Source organism: Nyctereutes procyonoides, unplaced genomic scaffold (assembly GCF_905146905.1).
Source record: "Nyctereutes procyonoides isolate TBG_1078 unplaced genomic scaffold, NYPRO_anot_genome, whole genome shotgun sequence".
In the NCBI taxonomy this organism is placed as follows: Eukaryota; Metazoa; Chordata; class Mammalia; order Carnivora; family Canidae; genus Nyctereutes; species Nyctereutes procyonoides.
The window spans coordinates 12,673,354-12,692,164 of record NW_026575130.1 but is presented as its reverse complement, the minus strand read 5'-3'; the positions used below and the strand labels follow the sequence as shown (position 1 = coordinate 12,692,164).

The window sequence follows — 18,811 nt, the reverse complement described above, 5'->3', positions numbered from 1 at the left end:
GAATTGTACTCTGGCAAAGTCCTGCCTCATGAACTTTGTCATGGAGAAGACTCTGATATATTTCACAATGTTTACTCTTCCCCTTTCCCTGCCAGAGCCCTAGAGGCTCTTTCTCTGATGCTCTCTATGAGAAGTCAGCAGACTTTTTAAAGAGAATCTCAAAAAATCCCAGAAAAAAAGTTGGTTAAAGAAACCAACTAACCATTAAAGTGGGGATCTATTTATGGACTCCATTCTGTCTTTTTGAGTGATTTACTGATTCTTATCCCAGGAGTTTCTCACTCATATTAGTGCATACTCAGCCTCTATCACTTTGTCAAAATTGCCACTTAAGTGTTCCTGCTTATGGTTCTCTATTTATGGTTCTAGTGGCTTCTGTTCCAAATAAACTTCAATTGCTAGAACTTTCTGGATGTACCAGCGTTGCTAGTTTTCAGGGTAATAGATTGACCTGTGACCTGAATTCTCCTATGGGTTCAAGAAAACTGATTTTCAGTTTGTCTACCTTTTTCTTACTGTAAAGATGAAAGTGATGACCACCAAGATCTTTACATGTCAGAGCTGAAACTGTTCCTACATCTTCCTTACATGTCCATGTAATTTTCTTAGCATTTCCTTACTTTTTGGCACTAATAGGCTCATCTTGCATTTACTCTGACATTGTGAAATTCACCATTCTTCAAGAAGCACTGGTTCCTTTAAATAGAGAATAGTATCTAGACATCAAGATCTGAATGCTAAGTTGGTTCATTGCTTCAAGTGTGTCTTTGCTTCTAGGACTTGGTAGCTGATAGAACTCAGAAATGTATGTGTTATATATAAATATTCACCTGTACATTTATCTATATTTCTATTTCTATATTTATATATATATTTATACATATATACAGTATACACAAACACTCTACAGGGTTTCTCCTAGACTTTTCCCCATGTATGTTTTTAACTCCTTTTTAAGCAGTGATAAACCTGGTTCCCATTACCCTCAATATATGTATTTTGTAAAGCTTAGAATAAAAGTTTCAGAATTTATTACCAGACCACTGTGAAAAAAACAAATTATCTATGGCAGTATTTTTCACTTAAAGTAAATTTTATATACAGTAAAATACACAAAATTTAGGTGTATGACTTAGTGTTTTGACAAATATTTGCACCCACATAATCCACACCCCTGTCATTCCCATTCTCCGGAGAAATCTCCCTATAACCCTCCTCAAGTAATTTTGCACCTACCCCAGAAAAGATCACAACCTATTTTTTTTTTAACAAGTTAGTTTTGTCTCTTCCAGAATGGTGCATAAAGAAAATCATTCAGTTTTCAGTCTTTTGTTTTTGGCTTCTTTTATTCCACAGATCATCTGTAATTCATTTAAGTTGTTAAATGGGATTGCTATGATAAAGTGAAGGCTCTGTTTTATAAAATAACAATCTTTTTCCCAAAAGTGTTATACCATTTTACATTCCCACTAGCAATGTATGAATATTCCAGTTGTACATTTTATACAATATTTGGTGTCACTGATCATTTTTCTGTCAGCCATTCTAGTGGAAGTGTATTGATATACCATTGTACTTTTAATTTGCCTTTTCCTGATAATGATGTTTAGCATATTTATATGCGTTTATTGGCCATGTGTGTGTTCAAGATTTGTGTCCATTTTTAAAATTGGGTTGTTCATCTTTTCATTTCTGTACTTTATAGGAGTTATTTATTCTTTGTACAAGTACTTTGTCAAATGTATTGCAAATATTTTCCTTCACTGTGTGACTTATTTCCTTAATAGTGTCCTTTGATAAACAGTTTTAACTTAATAAAGTCTAAATTGTAATACTTTCCTTTTTTCATCAATGCTTTCCGTATTTTGAAGAAATCTTTGACTACCTCCAGGTTAAGATATTCTCCTGTACTTTCTTCTAGAAGTTTGAGCTTTCCTTAGCTTCATGTTCAATCTAAATATTTATGCATGGTGTGAGAAAGCGATCAATATTTTTTTGTATACATTTATTCAGTTGTTCAAGAACCATTTGTTAAACCAGTTTTTCATTTATTGTTAAATTCCTTCACCACCTTGGTAAAGAAACTAACTAACCATTAAAGTGGGGATCTATTTATGGACTCCATTCTGTCTTTTTGAATGATTTACCGATTCTTATGCCAACAGCACACTGTCTTAATTACTATAGTCTTACAGTACACGTTGAGGTCAGGTAATTTAAGTCCTCCAACTTTGCTCTTTCTTTTCAAAATTGTTTTCATTGCTTTAGTTCCTTTGCCTTGCCATATAAATTTTATTTTTTTAAAGATTTTGAGTGAGAGATAGAGCAAGAGAGAGTGAGTGTGTGCACATGAGCAGTGGGGAGAGGGAGCAGCAGACTCCCTGCTGAGCAGGGAGTCAAGGAGGGGCTCAATCCCAGGACCCCAGGATCATGACCTGATCAGAAGGCAGACACTTAACTGACAGAAACTACTTCTAAATTTCTCTCTCTCTTTCTCTCTCTCTTTTAAGCCTGATAAGGTTATTGTGGGTTTTTTAAACTGCTGAACTGAAATCAAATTTAAATCTTAAGTATTCTGATTCTTCCAACATATCATCATGATATATAACTCCGCTTATTTAGGTCTTTCTTAATTTCTCTTTATGTTTTCTAATCTTCAGTGTAGAAACCTTGCACATATTTATCCCTAAGTAGTTAATAATTGGAATGCTAACAAAAATGCCATTTCAATGTCCAATAGTTAACTTCAAGTAAATAGAAAATTGAGCTTATTGAAATTGTACCCTGAAAAATTATTAAATTCACTTAATGAACTTGAGTAGTAGCTTTGCAAATTCCCTAATATTTTGTACATAGACAATAATGCCATCTAGGACTTGAGATTTTATTTCCAATCTTCATAACTTCTCTTTTTCTTGCATTTTTTCTGCTAACTGGAATTCTACAGAATGACTATCCTTCTATTGTTTCTAATCTTAGGAGAAAATCATTCAATACTTTACCATTAAGTATGATGTTGGCTGAAGGCTTTACATCGATGTCCCTTATCAGACCAAAGACATTCCCTTCTACACTTAGCTTTTTTTAATATAAAAATGAATATTAAGTGTCGTTAGGTACTTTATCTGAATAATAAGAAATAATAAATTTTCCTTTTATTTCATTAACATAGCAAGTATTGGTATCATTCATTTATATATATTGTTGAATTCTATTTGCTCCTGCTTTCCTAAGGACTATTTTCAATCTGTAGTCATGAGGGATATTGGTTTATAAATATTGGTTTTCTCTTATAACATCCTTGTCAGTTTTGGAATGAAGATTATCTTGACTTTACAAAATAAACTGAGAAGTATTCCCTCTTTCCTTATTTCCTGAGTTTGTGTAAGTTTGGCATTAGTCCTTCCTTAAATATTTAATAAATATTTTGATAAATTTAATACCAATTAAACACATAAGACTAAAGTTTTCTTTGTAAGAAGAATTTTGGTAATGAATTTAATTACTTGATAGACATGAAGTTATTTATGTTTTCTACTTTTTTATTTATTTATTAATTTATGATAGTCATACAGAGAGAGAGAGAGAGAGGCAGAGACATAGGCAGAGGGAGAAGCAGGCTCCATGCACTGGGAGCCAGACGTGGGATTCGATCCCGGGTCTCCAGGATTGCGCCCTGGGCCAAAGGCAGGCACCAAACTGCTGCGCCACCCAAAGATCCCTGTTTTCTACTTTTTCAATTAATGTTCATAAGTTGCACTCTTTCAGAGTATTTTTCATTTCATCTGAGCTGTTTATTACCATAAAGTTATTCATAATATCTCATCTTTTTAATGTATACAGGATATATAGTTGTATCCTTTCATTCCCTAATACTGGAATTTTTGTCTCCCTCCTCCCTTTTTACACTATCCTTGAAAAATATTTATTTTATTAATAGATATTATTCAACTCCTAGCTTTTTCTCTATTGTAATTTCTGTTCCCTATGTAATTTCCACTATTATTTTTTCTAATTTCTTTTTAATTACTTTGCTTTTTTAAAGTTTTTTTATAAATTTATTTTTTATTGGTGTTTAATTTGCCAGCATATAGAATAACACCCAGTGCTCATCCCATCAAGTGCCCCCCCTCAGTGCCTGTCACCCAGTCACCACCACCCCCTACCCTCCTCCCCTTCCACCACCCCTAGTTCATTTCCCAGAGTTAGGAGTCTTTATGTTCTGTCTCCCTTTCTGATATTTCCCACTCATTTTTTCTCCTTTCCCCTTTATTCTCTTTCACTATTTTTTATATTCCCCTAATGAATGAGACCATATAATGTTGTCCTTCTCCGATTGACTTCACTCAGCATAAAACCCTCCAGTTCCATCCACATCGAAGCAAATGGTGGGTATTTGTCGTTTCTAATGGCTGAGGAATATTCCATTGTATACATAAACCACATCTTCTTTATCAATTCATCTTTCGATGGACACCGAGGCTCCTTCCACAGTTTGGCTATTGTGGACATTGCTGCTATAAACATCGGGGTGCAGGTGTCCCGGCGTTTCATTGCATCTGTATCTTTGGGGTAAATCCCCAGCAGTGCAATTGCTGGGTCGTAGGACAGATCTATTTTTTTAAGTTTTTATTTAAATTTCAGTTAGTGGAACAGTGTAATATTAGTTTCAGGTGTACAGTTTAGTGATTCAGCACTTTATGTATCACACAGTGTTCATCACAAGTGCACTCCTTCATCCCCATCATCTGTTCCACCCATCCCCCCACCTACCTCCCCTCTGGCAACTAGCCGATTGTTCTCTAGAGTTAAGAGTCTGTATCTTGGTTTGCTCCCTCTTTTTTATCCCTTTGCTCATCTGTTTTCTTAAATTGCACATGAGTGAAATCAAATGGTATTTGTCTTTCATTGACTTATTTTGCTTATCATTATACTCTCTAGCTTGATCCATGTTACTACAAATGACAAGATTTCATTTTTAATGGCTATTATTCTATTACATATACTATAGTATATATATACTATATATGTATAGAATTATTCTATTATATATATAATGGAATATGTGTATATATATATTATTCTATTTGAATTAGTATTTTTGTATCCTTTGGGTAAATACCTAGTAATACAATTGCTGGGTTGGAGGGTAGTTCTATTTTTAATGTTTTAAGGACCCTCCATACTGTTTTCCAGAATGGCTACACCAGTTTGCATTTCTACCAACATTGCAAGAGGGTTCCACTCTCTCCACATCCTTATCAACACCTGTGCATTAATTTAGCCATTCTGATAGGTGTGAGGCAATATCTCATTGTAGTTTTGATTTGTTTTTCCCTGGTGATGAGTGATGTTGACCATCTTTCCATGTGTCTGTTGGCCATTGGGATGTCTTCTCTGGAGAAGTGTCTAGGTCTTCTGCCCATTTTTAAAGTTGAATTGTTAATTTTTTGGGGGGTGTTGAGTTTTATAAGTTCTTCATATATTTTGGATAACTAAACTTTTATCAGATGTCATTCACAAATATTTTCTCCCATTCCCTAAGTTGTCTTTTAGTTTTATTGATTGTTAGCTGCTTTGATGGAATCACTGATAGATTATAATTATTTCTTCTTTCAAGATATAAACATTTAGAACAAATGTTTCCTCTAAGCACTGCTTTAGTTGCATCCCACAAATTTTGACCTATTTTTGTTTTTTATTCCATTCAAATGTTAAACTTCTTTTATGATTTCTTCTTTTACTCATACATTCTTTAGACATCTGTTAATTTCCAAATAACTGGGGCTTTCTAGGTATCTTATTGTTGATTTGTACTTTGTGCTTTGTGTATTCTGCATCTCTATTATTGGGCAAATACACATTTATGTTATCTTGGGAATTCAGAAATTGTATTTTATACTTACCCACATTATTTCCATTTCCTGTGTTCTTTGTTCCTTCTTATCGATCTGAGTTTCCATCTACCATGATTTCTGTCATAGGTGAGGATAAATCAGAGATGACCAAAAAAAGAGAGAAAGAAAGAAATTTCTTTAGTATTTATCATAGGACAGGTCTATTAGTGATGAATTCCCTAGTTGCATTTATCTGAAAAAAAATTTTAATAATTTATTTGAGAAAAAATGACAGAGGTAGCTAAAGAGAGCACAAGTGAGGAGAGGGAGAAACAGAGCCCCCTGCTGAGCAGGGAGCCCAATGCAGAGATTGATCACAGGACCCTGAGATCATGACCTGAGCCAAAGGCAGATACTTAACCAACTGAGCCACCCAGGCATCCTATCTGAAATGTTTTTATTTCACTTTCATGTGTTAAGCATTTTTTCTGGATACAGAATTTTGCATTGATTCTTTTCTTTCTTAGTATTTTAAACATGTTTCTCCATTGTCTTTAAGTTTCAATGCTTCTGATGAGAAGTCAGCCATCATTTATATCATTAGTCCCTTTATGAAAGGTGTCATTTTTCTCTGGTTGCTTTCAAGATATTTTTTAGATCTTTAGATTTGAGCACTTTGTCCATATGGGAGTTTGATTTTTTAATTTAGGACTCACTGAACATTTTGAATCTGTAATATTATATTTTTCTCTAAATTTGTTAAGTTTTCAGTCATTTCTTCAAATATTATTTGTTTCCATTCTCCCTCTCCATACTTTTCTCTCCTCAACTTCTAGGACTCCAATTGCACATATATTAGAATATTTCCTATGGTTTCACAGAAATAATTGAGATTCCATTCATTATTTTTAATAGTTTTTCTTCTGAGTTCCTCAGATTGGACAATTTCTTTTGATCTAAAGTTCACTGAATGCTTCTACTATTCCCAATATGCTCATAAGATTTCCACTGAAGTTGATTTCAGTTGCTGAAACTTTCAGTTTGACAATTTCCATTTGGTTCTTGTTTATAATTTTCACTTTTTGGCTGAGATTTCCCATCTGTTCATTATTTCAATTTCTTTTAAGGTTTTAAACACATTTTAATAGCTTCATTAAAATCTTTACTAATTTTACCATTTATGTCATCTTGGGATTGATTTCAAAATGAACTACTTTCTTTCATTGCTAGGAAACATTCTGCTCTTTCTTCACATGTCTAATAATTTTTTTAGTGTTCTGGACCTAGTAAACATTACATTGTAAAGTCTCTGGATTCTGTTACCTTTCTCTGAAGAGTATTTACTTCTGTTCTTGCAAATATTTAACTTGACTGGATTCAAATTCAAAACATGCCTCCAGTGTGGTGGGCAAGCTGACATCTCTGCTTGATTACTTTGGCCTTTATTCTTTCTCATCAGGCTCCCTTACAACCCCGTCACCCCATCTACTCATGTGCAGTTCAAGGTTAGGCAAGAATTGACGTTATTTGCAGATTTAGGGCTTTTCCTTATGTGGCTTTTTTTCTGGGATTTCTTTTTTTTTTTTTTTAACCTGCCTTGGCACTTCTGACTTCATCTTCTGACTGCTCAACCCATTAACACTATAGCTTATTACTTAGTTTCTAGTTTTTCCAAGCCTTACAGCTAGAGATCTCTCTCAAACCAAAAGCTATGTAAACTCACACTTACCACCCAGTGCAGCATCCAATTTCTTCTCCAGTTCCAGCCTTCAAATGTTTGTTGTGAATTTTTCTCAAGAGTTTATAATTATTATCTGTAAGGAGAGTTTGTCCAATGTAAGCGACTTTGCTACCACAGTGGATTTCCTTCACTGTGTTTCAGAACAGATTATGTATGTTCCATTCAATAGGTGCCAAGCCAGAGTATACTCTAAAAGTCCAGTTTTATTAGTACTGCAATAATAATAGTATGCATGCATGTGTACTATTTTTAAATATTTATTTTGGGATATACAGTGCAATATATCAGCTAAAAATAAAAAACCGTCAAGATAATCAACCTAGATAAAAATCTCGGCCCTACCAGCACATATACTCACCCTATGATTTTGAGCTATTAAAATTTTCTAAATTTTTGTTTTTTCATTTATAATATGGGAATAATAAAATACCTGCCTCTGTATACTCTGAACTCAGGGCTGATATTCCATAAATGCTCTCTGGTAAAGTCCTGCTAATTATTTACAACCATTCTAATTTGTCAGTGTCTGTGCAGTAACAGTTGTTAAATATTTTTAAATTTATACTTTCCACATCCACTGCCAAATCCCTTCTCTTTTGCCAGCATCCATTTCTTATATCTAGAAGAAGTAAGCAGAAGTTGACTGTGGATTGCTGGAGAAACTTTGCTTCCTCATGAAAGCAACAAACATGACAGGTCTTAGCCCTTCCATCTTAATCCTGTGTAAAGTACAGGCATAATATTCAGAGCTACTGTAGCTATTTTAAGTCTATGATGGAAAGAGCAAGAGAATTTCAGTGACGTTAGTCCTGAAACCCATGTGATGTCAAATCAATGTCAACAGCATTTTCTCTACACTTGTTAAATATTCTTCTATTTAGGTTACTATTCACTAGATATTCAACTACCTGATACACTGCTTCTTCATGGGGTTGTTTTGAATATAATTATGATACTAAATGTAAAATGCTTAGCTAGGAATGTAACAACAGTGAATATCAGTAGGGTATAATTTTTATTTACTTATTTATAATCTGACTTCCTTCCAAAATTATTACAGCTTATATAAACATACATAATCAGCAGGAAAAAATAGTTAAGGGAAAAAACTACAAAGTATAATAATAGAATTACTAAAGTTAAAACATAATACACATTCTTAAAGATACATATCATAATTGCTACATTCATTCCCCAATTGAGTTTCCTAGCAGATAAGGGAAAATAGGAAACAAGTCCTTCAGTATTAAGAACCAAAATGAAGTTTTCCAGGTCAAGTAATAGCAAATGTGAGAGAGTAATTACAACTTGGAGGTTAAATTCCCAAGATGTAACCTGAGCTTTTGAATTATTTCCCACTAATTCAGATTAATGGATTTTAATAGAACACCCAGACTTCACATAACACGTTTTATCCCAACCATATAGAAAAAGAATGATAAAAATTTAGGTTGTGATAAAAATTATGTTTTTTACATGAAAAAACTGTATCTGCTTTAAGTTGATAACAAAAACAACAAATTAAAAAAATCATTATTTTCTTAAACATTTATATTGGCATACTGAGGGGAAAAAAAACAGTCTGGGCAGCTTCTGAAAGACTCTACCACACCCAACTACTTTAATTTTTAAATATAACTTTTACTACCTTTGCAGTAACCAAGAAATATTCACATATAATAAATACCCAAATGTTGAGGCAATCTTGGGGAGGGATGGAGGGGGTTCTCAAGAGAAGCAATAACATTTTCTCTGTTGGGCTGTTTCCTATTTATTGTGAAGGGTATAATACCCATCAAGGAATTGTTAGTAAGTGTGGAATCAAAGCCTGCTCTACGAAAATGTGAACCTCTTTTCTAGGAAGATGTTCAGACCCCTCAAAAGCAAGGAGTATCTGGATTTTCTGAGACTTTCCAAAAGAAAATTTCAACATGTCTTTTAGAAATTTTGGAGTATTTCTTGTACTCAGAAAGTGTGCAAGGCAGAAAGTCCTGGTAGTTTGTGATTGCTCATTAATTCAAGGTAAATATGCACAAGAAACATCAGCTATCACATATTTTAGTGGAGGGAGAGCAAGGAGAGAAGAATGTCAGAACAAAAGCAATGGGGAAGGGAATAGGTCTTATCTTTGGTCCTGGAGTTTTCTTCTCAAGATGAGCAGGTAGTAAAGGCTCCAAGTTGAGCTTGTGAAATAGCTGCAGGAACTAAATTCCTCTAGTTCCTCTAGTTCCTAGATTCCTAGAGGAATCTAGTTCCTGCAGCTATTTCACAAGCTCAACTTGGAGGAGCAAATGCCTGGTGCCCTGCTCTCCAGATATCTTGAAAAAGGTACCATCCTAATAATAAGCAAAGATACAGCAGAGCTTCAAATTGTGAGTTTCAAGTAAATTTTCAAAATTGTGGTTTTTAAATCACCAGATGTATGGGGTCATTTGGGGCAGAAAGCTGTATCTAAGTAAATAAATGAAACATATCTATTTATTCTATTTCAAGATTGTTTCAGTGCTTAATGATAAATTCTGTGGTAGGAGTAAAAATCCTTACAAGTCTTAACACATAATTTGGAAACCATCTCTTCTCACTTATCCTAATTCATGAGATCAGGATTCTGAGGGCAGAGACCATTTGGTTTTCCTGAAGCCATGCTGTGAGAACAAGAAATGGCCGTGTTTAGTTGTCATGACCTCCTGCAGGGGAGATGGCCAACCTTGAACTCTAGTGTCAGCTGCTTCAGACACATTTTGCTCAGTTTTATGAATGGATGCACTAACTAAAAAGCATCCTAATCTGCTAATTATTTGTAAACCAACTTATATCCACTCTTTTCTCGATTTAGGTTTTGAAGCAATTCTGCAGCCACTGAAATTCTGTAGTTCACCCTGTAGTTCCATATTTTTTTTTCACCTTCAAAGAATACAAGGAGTGTTTCAGCCTACATTTTAAATATGAAGAAGCAAATGTGTGAAGTGAGGAAATAAAAATACACTGAGGTTTTTTTTGGAACCTATATACTTTCAAAGCATGCATATCTTAAGAAGTAAGCAAGCTCCATGAGAATACAGCCCTCGCCTCTCTTATTCATCAGTAATATAGCCCCAATACTTTTATCAGTGCCTGACATATAGTAGGCACTCAACAAACATTCCTCGAATAAACATAAATTTTTTAAGAGATGATATTATACATCTAAACCGTTTTCTCTCTCATGTTAACCATGACCTTTTAAAAAATAAAGAAATTAATCTGTCGCTGCAACAGCCAAGAATGAGCTCAAAATTCCTCCCAGCTTCTCCTAACTACTCATCAAGATGGTGGGTATCACCTGTCAGGTGATTCCAGGCCCAAGCTGGAATCACCGCTGTCTTCTTCATCAATCTACAACATGTATGCCTCATACCTCCCTCTGAATTTGAGGAAGGTAAATTTTATTCTTTAAGTAAATATAGAATTAAAGTGAAGAGATAAGGAACAATCCCATCAAAGAATTTTATCACCTGCTTTGCTTTAAATATGCCAATATGGGCTTTGAAGACTGATTTTCCAAAAATAATACAGAGGGCTTGATTTGTTTTTTTATTATTGATGCATTAAAGGGTACTGGTAATCTTTGAAAGCAAAACAAAATCACATTTTTAGAAAGGATATTTAAAATGCACCTACATGCATGGATAAATATATTCCTTGCTGACACTGAAGCTTTGGGCTGTAATAAAGTATGTTAGGCATCTCTCAAGCTCTAAAGAATAAATGGGAAATGACCCCAGCCCCAGTGAGCTCAGATCATCAGTCCCTGCTGATTTTGCCTGGCTAATTCGGACTTCACCTTTACAACTTGCGTTTCACCTTCCGAAAGACATCCCCCTCCCTATAGAGATTGGTGAGGGCATCCCTTGAAAATCCTTCAGTTAAGCTTTGTGGAGCTAGAGCTCTATCCCCCTCCCTTCTCCTCCCAGCACAGGAAGCAGCACTCAAGCAGTTAACCACCTTCGAAGTATCTTGGTAATGCATTCCTGCCACATCACTCCTCAGCTCTCCAGAATCCGATTTCTGAAAATGTCTCTACACGGAGACATTCACTCCCCTGGCTCAACAGAAAGGGCTGCAGTCAGGGCCAAGGAGAGTAAAAAATGAGCTTACAAATGTGGGGCAGGGCACACGGTGGGTGTTTTTTTTTTTTTTCCTTTGACTCAGAGAACTCCAGCGTCCCCATGACAGTTAGAGACTTAGGCAACCACCTTTAACATGCACATGAAGGAGGAGATCAGTTCCCTAAATGCAACCAGCTGGCAAAGTCCCTAAACAAATTATTAGGAAGTGTGTGGGGTGGGGAAGCATTTAGTCTCCATTATTAACCTGTGGGAGGTTATATACGTGCAACCGTAAGCAGATACACTTATTATTTTATCTCCAGTTGCCTCCAAGTGCTGGCATTTGATGTGTTAAAGTCAAAGGACTATGGCAGTTAGGGTTCTAAGTAAAATAATCTTAAGGTATTTGACCGAAGGTATATGCTAGCTCTGTGTGCTGAGGAGAAAGAGCAAGTGAAGCTGAAAAAGAAGGGGATGGGTCTTAGAGAATGCATTAAGCCAAAATAACACACTTGTCCTGACCATCCTAGGTAGCGTGTCTCAATAATTAGGAAGAGCAATACCCTTCTGTGGGTTGGAAAAGCCAGTAAGAAGGAGACTTAAGCTAAGCTAGCATACATCAAAAATAATTGACAATGGTTAGGCTTCATTGTGGAGAAGCCTGCACTGGCATTGCAGCCACCAGCCCACCACCCACCTAAGAATTATTATTTGAAAAGGATGTCAGAGGATTATAGAAGATCCTTGTGTCTGCTCCAATTAGCATCAACACTTTTTGCTGCTTGCTCACTGAGCATTCACTATGTAATGATGAAAACATACTGACCCCTGCTGGAACTGTGTAGAACTGCAATCTATTCCCTTCTCCGGACTGACCTACAAGGCAGGCATCCTTTTTGATGTGCCCAGGCTCAGGGGTTGTGTCTATTTCAGGGACGATTCTGGATCACAATGGCAATATCAAAATAATTAATTGAAAAGATTGCTTCAGAATACCCCATGAATCCGAGGCAAAGTTTCTAACAATTTAACCTCACATTTTGTCACGTTTCTAGCACATTTCTATCTTAATTCAAATTGTGATTAACAGGCAACCAGCATCAAATCTGGATCCTTTCTATATTTCTTAGACTCCATGGACTCACTATCCCCAAAATACAGTCTTTTCCAAGAAACTTAAAATCTGGTAAAGGCACTACAATTTTGAGTAATTATTTTGTCTCCACTACAAATATTGTCCCAGAGTTTTAATCTTGGTGACAAATGCCTCCTAAGCTATTTTCTATACGAATAAGAATCACCAGACCTGTGGTATAGTAAAATATCGTGGAGAAATTTTGCTTCTTAAGAATTCTTGGAGAAATGTTCAGAGAAAAAGGCATTTCCAGGATATGTGGGATTTGCCAAGTTGTTTTCCAGCTAAGTGATTACAGGACATGGAACAATTAATTCATAGAATAAATAGTTTGCTATTATATAGGATTATTAAAATAGATATTAGAATTCTTGCTCTCTGTTGAGGGTAGAAACAAAGGATTTATTAAGTTAACAGAACAATTATATCAATGTCAGCAAAGTTAGTATAAGCTCTCCAGCAACACCTAGGCAATGGTCTCTTGGCATGCTCTATTAGCTGGCCGCCTCATGAGGTTCAATGCTTAGCCAAGACTGGAAGGCCATTCTGTGTACAGATCATTTAGCCTGGCTCCAATTAATAGTTGCCACAGCATCCCTCAGCTCAACCAACTGTTCTGAAAATGTACACCATCAGTCAAATAGAAAAAAAAAAACCTGCAAACTCCATTCTAGTTTCACATAAAGAGAATGTGAAAGGCATGTATCTATAATACTTCAGTGGTCATCTGAATAGGAAAAAATAAAGGAGGAGATCCATGATTAGGGTAAATTAAGTAACTCAAAATAAACTGGTTATGTAAGAGGTATCACCCCGTTTTATATTTACATTGAAAAAATTAAATCAAAATCAGGGACTTTATCTTTTTATTCACCGCCCAATCCCCTACTCCAAGAACATAGCGTTATATATAATGGGCATTTATTAAATAAACATTTTTAACTTGTGACCTATATGTTCTAAAAAATAATATTATAGCTTATGTCCTAACCTTTTCATTTTCTGAAAATATAACCATAAACAAGTTACTTGATTTCTCTAAACCTTGATTTCCTCAACTCTAAAGACAAGTGCCATATTTATAAAAAAAAAAGAGATTCATTTTATAGAGATACTTTACAAATTTAAAACACAAATTGCATTGTAATACTGTGCACACTGAAAATCTTGAATAAATGTTTCCTTTCCTTGCAGTTAAGAAGAATTTCAAGTTAAAGGAAGAATTAGGAAAAACAGTTCAAAAAGGTACTAGAAACTGAACCAGACATAAATATATGGAGTTAAATGAGGTGTGTGTGGGGGAGCTGATAGCAGTTGTTAAAGAAATATTATTTCAAAGGAGTCCCATGGATTATTATTATAGGTTGTCTTAATCAGAGACAAGGACACACCAGAGTGGGGAAGGAGTATGAGTAATCCTTTCAACAGGGAAAGAAAAATAGAAATTAGCTTGATTTCCCAGAAATAATGCTATCAGAAAGGCAGAAAGAAATATTGCTGTCAGAAAGAGAACACAAATAGGAAGCCTAAGCTAAAGTGGCTGTGAGTCACAGTAGCAGCCATTTTAAAAAGTCCTCATCCATGGCATTTACATCTCATATTTGTTCAAGAAACAAAATATTTTAACAGTAATGTACAAAGATATTCCAAGCCAAATTTATCATTTAGGATGGAAAAACATCAACTAAAATGCCTATTTATGTCATAAGGAAAACTGTACAGACTTAAAGTCAAAGCTAAACATTTCTCGGAATCTCTCTAGGTTGCCATGTGATTTCCTGTAGCTCATTTTCAATGATAGACATATAATTAAAGATGAAAAAAAATCTAGAAGATGAAAGACTGAGTGGGAGAGCTCTTGTAATGCGTTTTAAAATGTTCCTCCTGCTATGAGCATGTTGAGGTAATGCAGTAATGCATAGTACACTGGCTTCATTTAGTCCTGGAACCTTAGTGATATCCTTCAGAAAACACACCACTGCAAAGCTGAAACATTTAGGAGGGATGGTGACAAGGTCTGGCCATCTTAGTCAACAAAAGCCCTGCCTGTCCTTCCATAAAATCTTAACTTACCTCAGTGTTTTGTGGTAAGTTGGTTCATCCCTTAAAACACTTCCATTTAAAACACATTGCCATTTCCCATTGCTCATTATTTCCCAAAGGAAATTTGATTTATATCTAAATGTTATCTAAACAGATCTCAAAGTTCATATTCCATATACTCTGGATGTTTCCTCTAGATACAACCTATTACCAATTTTTCAACAAACAAAATGCCCCATATTACAGAAATTTAAAACCAAAGACTTCTTTTCTGAGATAAAACATTTTGTGGCAGCCACAATACAGATGACTAGACAAAGTTATATTTATAGGGTAATCATCTTACTGCTAGATGAGTAAAACTCGGTATGAAAAGCACGTGGAAATTTTAATTACAAGTTACACTTTAACCACCAAATTGGAATTATAAAATTGCAAAATTCATCAGAAAGAATTAGGTATGATCATGACAGGAAAAAAAAAATCCATAAACCAAAGAAATCCAGTGGGTTTAAACCTCCATTCCTGAACTTGGTCACTTTACCAATGTCATTCTTCAGGCTGCCCCTAAATCATTCAAGCTTTGCCTGGATAATGGCAGTCAAGCATTATTCAGCTTTCTTCACTTTTAATTCTTCTCTCTTGTCACTTTAACTGTAATATATTATTATAACTTAGTCATTATTTAAGTGATGTCTTTGATTAGTAGTTTTGGAAAGCTTGGCATAATTCAGTTTAAGAAATTATAATATGTGTGCTATAATTATCTTAAACTAATGCTCCAAATCATTTCAATAAAGAGAAAACTTCCCCTTCTATTTTCACTCCGTCATCCTATATTCTGTTTACGTGAAAATCCTGACCATCACACCCAGTAAGGAAAAGGGAAAGAATGAAGATGTGCTTTCAAAAGAAAAATTAACCATAAAATACTTTATTTGAGCATATTCCATAAAGCACTACTTTGGAACACATGCACACACAGCCCATATCTTCTTGAGCATCAGGGCATGTTAATTTTTTCTCCTATAGCTCTTTTGAACCCTCTCATTCCATGCCCCCCTTTAAGCAGGTACAGGTGATTTCTATCTCTTGCCTGCACTTCCCTTCCCAATTATTGCCTGCTGAGACTTCCCTGCTCTAATGTAAACACCCCCCACCAGCTGCAACCAATTTTCCACAAGGCATCCAGGAGAATATTTCCAAATGCAAGGTAAATAAAAGAAATAGTGAAATGGATTTTAAGGGAAAGGAGGGGAAAAATTAGAGGGAGACAAACCACGAGAGACTCCTAAATCTGGGAAACCAACAAAGGGTTGTGGAAGGGGAGGTGCTTGGGGGGATGGGATAACTAGGTGAGGAGGAGGGCACTTGATGGGATAAGCACTGGGTGTTATATGTTGGCAAATTGAATTTAAATTTTAAAAAAAGTAAGTTAAAAAACGGATTTTGAAGATGCTGGATGCTTGTGGTGGCTCGGTGGTTGAGCATCTGCCTTGGACTCAGGGCATGATTCTGGGATTGAGTCCCACATCAGGCTCCCCGCAGGGAGCCTGCTTCTCCCACTACCTCTGTCTCTGCCTCTCTCTTTGTGTCTCTCATGAATAAATAAAATCTTTGAAAAAAAATTCAAGGTAAAAGCCTATGTCAGTCACTTACCTATTTCACACTTCTCAATGGCTTCCCACCTTTCTTTGGATGAAGATTAATTTTTCATATGGCCTACAAGGACCTGTATAGTGTGCTCCCTACTACTTCCCAAGCCTCTGCTACCACCCCCATCCCGGACCCCCATTGAAGGTGTTGGCCTCCAAGTCACTATTCTCTTCTTACTGTTTCCATTCTTCTCCTGTATAATCAACTTGCAGACCTGTTAGGCATCTTCCTTGAAGATTTCCCTCACATTCCCTATTACAAATACCCTCATTATGGATTCTCCTAGGACCTACCCCCTTAGGGCACTTCTCACAGTTGCAATTGCACATGTCTATTTCTGAACTAATGTTGTCTTTCCTTCTAGGCTGTAAGCTTCAAGAGGGCAGGACAAAGTTTGGCTTTGTTCATCATTCCATCCCCTAGCACTTGACAAAATGTTCTGGGATTTAGAAAATTTGAATATTGAGTACTGAATATCTTTTTGAATAAATGAATTCATATTACCTAATTTCATGCCCTAACATGCCGATTCACCAGCAAACCTGTCCTAAATCTGTGAACTCTTAATGTGTGTGTTTGACAGTTGAGAATGGCTAGATCCCATTCTCTGGCTTTTAATCTTTCCAAATATAAAGATATTGTAAGGTTTTGGCCAAAGAAGTTTGTCATCTTACTTTTTGTTTTCTGTTTATAGGAAAAAAAATCAAACACTTAACACAAATATGACCACAAGCTTGATTTACTTTGTTTTTTAATTTACAGGGGCACAAATATTCAATATTTACATTGTGTTTGCTTCTGTTACTCAACTTCAATATTTACTTTTAAATAGTTAACCACTAATATAATGAAATGGGCCAGCTTGCCATACATGCTCAAATGTAAAGAAATAGAAGGAGTGAAATAGCTCTGAGATTTAAATTTATGAAAATGCAATATATCTGAGGTAAAAATTATTCTAACATTAAAAAGATATTCTATACCTTTAATTTTGCTCCTGTAAACCACAGTGTATATGTAGGATCAAGAATAAATGTTATTTGAGAACACAGGGCTCATATGTGATTTATAATCTTAAATTTATTTCCAGCCCATACCAATGTGGGACCACACACTGGTTAAGTGTATGACACTTTTTTCTTAGCAGCTATTAAGAATACGAAAATGCATGAAAAAGTGTGCTATAAATTAAACCAAATTGCCAGGAGAACGGTTAACCCCAAGAGAGGATATTTGCATGAAAACAATGTTCCTAGTATAAATGTGGTCTGTTACTTGGATGGAAACTTGGTCTTCTAGTTCACTGGTTTCTCCTTCTGGCTTAGAGCTATTCTTTTCTTGTCACCTCTAATGATGACTCTCTGTGCCACCACAAAGCTCTTTTTATATCTCTTACAGAGGAAATAGCTAGACAATAGCTTTATTATTATTATTTGTGGATTTAGAAGGTGCTCTTTAAAAAGATCACATTTATTTTCTCCTACATACTGTGAAATATACAAAAATGCCAACTACCTAGATGTAAGTACAGAAATTGAGGACTCATGTAGTTTATACAGTCCCTCAAATCCATTAATCCCTGAATATCACTGAAGCTTTAGTAGCATTTTGCATCAACATAAAGTCTCATTTCTCTTGCCTTACCCATTCCTATTTGTATCCCATTATCTTTTTCTTCTTTAAAAGATTTTTTACTTTAGTTTTTGCCCAAAATACTCTAAGTTGCTTTTTCTCCAGTTCTCTCTTTAAATTATCACAACATACTTTTCTGAAAAGGGGGAAAGTAGACAAAAAGAATCCCACTGAACTGTAGACTTTCTCTCCTTATTACAAACATATTCACTTCCTCTAAAAGAAATATAAAACATGAATTTTGAACATTAAAAATGCAGTATAAGATAGAGAAGTAGAAGTATCATCTTCGACAATAATAGAAAACAACACTAAGACTCTCTACTGACAGGTCTAACTTGAACCAAATCAATGAAGTTATACTCCCAAAGAATGGAGTTGGTTGGCGAATGTTCTGAACAGTTGTGTCCCTGATTATAAAAGCCACAACTATAATGTGGGGGATACTTTTTTCTTTCTTTCTAGCACAACAAGCTATGTGATGGGAATTGGGTGAAGTAGGGTGAAAAAGAGATTGTGGACTTTCATAATTTCATAAACAATTTAAAAGAAATACATCCAAAACTGCATTATCTATTACTTTAGCATATATTAAATGCTGAGGTTTTCAAATGCTGCATTTTTCCAAGACTTTATATGAAGATTCCTATAGATTTTTATTTATATTTAAGACTCATAA

At 35.1% G+C, this 18,811-nt stretch overlaps 1 long non-coding RNA gene across 1 annotated transcript in view; it reads right to left on the bottom strand.

The window, feature by feature from the left end:
* The window catches only part of LOC129521155 (uncharacterized), a 273,692-nt gene that overhangs the window by 204,216 nt on the left and 50,665 nt on the right, over window positions 1-18,811 (bottom strand). Inside the window, exons 2-3 of the long non-coding RNA XR_008666777.1 lie at window positions 7,567-7,651; window positions 5,907-5,975 (exon numbers count right to left, since the gene is read on the bottom strand). This is a non-coding gene — a long non-coding RNA (uncharacterized LOC129521155). The remainder of the gene's footprint in view (window positions 1-5,906; window positions 5,976-7,566; window positions 7,652-18,811) is intronic.